At 55.2% G+C, this 2,694-nt stretch overlaps 1 pseudogene; it reads left to right on the top strand.

The window, feature by feature from the left end:
- Window positions 1-1,128: 1,128 nt before the first annotated feature.
- Window positions 1,129-1,244, top strand: LOC111743343 (annotated as a pseudogene).
- The last annotated feature ends 1,450 nt before the right edge of the window (window positions 1,245-2,694 follow it).

The raw sequence follows: 2,694 nt of genomic DNA, 5'->3' as shown, positions 1-2,694 counted from the left end.
CCAAATTATGGATTCTGAAATTCGTAGTCATCTGTTTTTATTGTTGCCTAATGCTTTTCAGATCTGCGCAGGCCCTGCAGAAAATCAACTCTGAAACTGCATAATTAGCACATCCTTCATCGTCGTAAATGCTAATCCCATCGGAGAACAGATTAAGCATTCACGGCGCGAGTTCCTGGCACCAGGTACCTGCCCGTTCCTTTTCTTTTTGAATAATTCATTATTTAAATACTGCGCTGCTGCGCATCCCGTACAGCCTCCCGTGTTGTATTGGGGGCAAGAGACAAATAAGAGATTAATTTCACGTATATTTCAACACTAAACACATTCAAGGCTCATTTATGTTGATTTGGTGTCATTGGACTGCAGCTGCTGACGACGTTACGGCATTAGCCGGTCACCCCGGGGACCAGTTTCGGGAAATTAGGTAGCACCTTCGGTGGGACCTCACTCAGGTCAGAGATCTGGCTTTTGCAGGCGACAGAGTTGTCTGGTTTCAAGAACAGCGAAGGATTCAGACAGCTGTTTTCCGGGAGGACCGATGACCGCGTGCAGTGAGCGTGCCCCGTTCTTGGGTGTGACTGCTCGATAATGAAATCTGGGAGCAGGAAGTGGAAAGCGCAGCCCTGCAGTGACTTTTGTCCGTGCGGCGCCTGCCACGGGTGGGGCCTCGGCAGCCTGTTGCTTGCCCTTCCGGACTTGAGGCCATGTGCTGGCTCCCGTGGGGGCTTCTCAGGGTCTCCGTCAGCCTGGTGCAGACCTCGCTGGTAGGAGGCCCTCGCTGGCTCCGAGTGACTGCTGTTGGCTCATTTGTCCCTTTCATGCAGTGAACGCCTCGTGGACGCAGGGTGCCCCCTTCATCTGTGTGTCCCAGGGGCCCGTACAGGCCTGGCACACAGGAGCACTTCACAGCTGTTTGCTTCATGAACGAATGCGTTTTCCAGGACTAGTATGAACTTTGTTGGTTATAAGTGACAGAAATTCAACTCAAATAGCTTAAGCCTGAAGGAGGAAGTAGTATAAAGATACTAGAGTCTCTTGGACGTGGTTCCATAGTACAGCGGTGAGCATGTCTGCTTTACACGCAGAAGGTCCTGGGTTCGCGCCCCCGTGGAGCCATGGTCCATGGTCTACGGCCATGCCACCCTGAACAAGCCTGACGTCTGACCTTGGAAGCTAAGCAGGATCAGGCCTGGTTAGTACTTGGATGGGAGACCACCTAAGAAGACCAGGTGCTGTAGGCATAAATAATAATAATAATAATGAAAGATACTAGAGTCTCTGTTGAACCCTGGGTAGGAACCACTTCTCCAGGACTATTGGGATGCTCCCATGTGGGGCCCTGCCTCTCTCTGTGACAGCTGCCACCTCCCCTAGCGGTGCCTGGCATGCTCCGTCTCACACACATCCGCTCCTGCTCCGTTCCAGGACCAAGATTCTCCAGGATGTACCTGGGTTGGCTCCAGGCGCCCACCCCAAAGCCAGTCAGCTGGGGGCAGAAACCAGGTGTTCTTATGTGACAGTCCGGCCTCCTGGGGTGGAGGTGTGGGAAGAACAGGGCTCCAGGCAGACCACAGAGTGTTCGGGGTCCCTGGGCAGGAGGGGTGCATGAGATGGCCCCACATTGCCCGGCACCATTCTCTCGTGGTGGTAGATGTGACAGCAATTGTGACTGATTTTCTGTCCTTTGGCTGAGGACTAGCTCAGCTGGGGCTATGCCTGGCACTTCCTCCTTCCACTGTTTTTTGAAACCTGGCGTTAAAAACCCACATTCGAACAGCTTTTTAATAAATAGTTTATGAAAGTCTCACGTACACTGACTGCCTGACACAATGCCACAGTGGTCTGCTCAGGGGGTGTGCTACCCCCACTTTTCGTTTGAGGAGATCAAGGCCGTCCCCCGCCTCGTGGCAGAGGGGATGCTGGGATTCGGGTCTCGGGGCGTCCAGTTCGGTTCCGGCTTCTCTCTATGACTCTTCCTCTTTTATTATTAAAATAAAAATACACTTGGCATTTTACCATTTCGAAGGACTGTGTCCTTTGGGGGCGGCTACGGCTGCTGTCTGTCAAGCACATACCCAGTGCGAGGCTGGCCCAGGCACTTCACGTGGGACGGCCCCTGCAGTCGTCACAGGAACCCGGGGAGAAAGACGCTGTCGTTACCCTAGTGAACAGGTGGGGACGCTGAGGCAGCGGTAGGTCACGAGGTCACCCAAGGTTGCGGGGGCAGCGCTGTGCGCAGAGGGCACAGTCTTCTGACTTGGAGGCCGTGCCGCCCTCTGCTGCGTCCGCGCCCGGTCTGGCCTGAGGTGCTCCTGGTTCGGGGGTGTCAGAGCAGCCGGGCCTTGCTGATACAGGAACCGAAACCCGAGCGGAGGGGCTGGTCCACAATCTTGGGAGAGTTCGTTTGCCCCCCGCCCCCGACTGTGCTCTTCCCGGCCTGCTGACCTCTTGCCCTCTGGGCCTCTCTTCCCTCCTCGGATGATGAGGGTTCAAATCCGACAGTCGTGAGGTCCCCGTCCAGGCCTGTTGACGAGCATTCTGGAGACCTGCTCGATGTCACATTACGGCTTTCTCTTGTGGCTGCATTGGCCGGTTAAAGCCCAGCCACTGCCTGTGGTCACGGGAGGGAGGAAAGTCATCTCCAGCCTTGACCTTCAGGGCCCCAGAGACACTGCAGGCCGACACTGCCTG

This window comes from Pteropus vampyrus, unplaced genomic scaffold (genome assembly GCF_000151845.1).
Source record: "Pteropus vampyrus isolate Shadow unplaced genomic scaffold, Pvam_2.0 Scaffold111, whole genome shotgun sequence".
In the NCBI taxonomy this organism is placed as follows: domain Eukaryota; kingdom Metazoa; phylum Chordata; class Mammalia; order Chiroptera; family Pteropodidae; genus Pteropus; species Pteropus vampyrus.
This window is presented reverse-complemented; position numbering and strand designations above follow the sequence as displayed.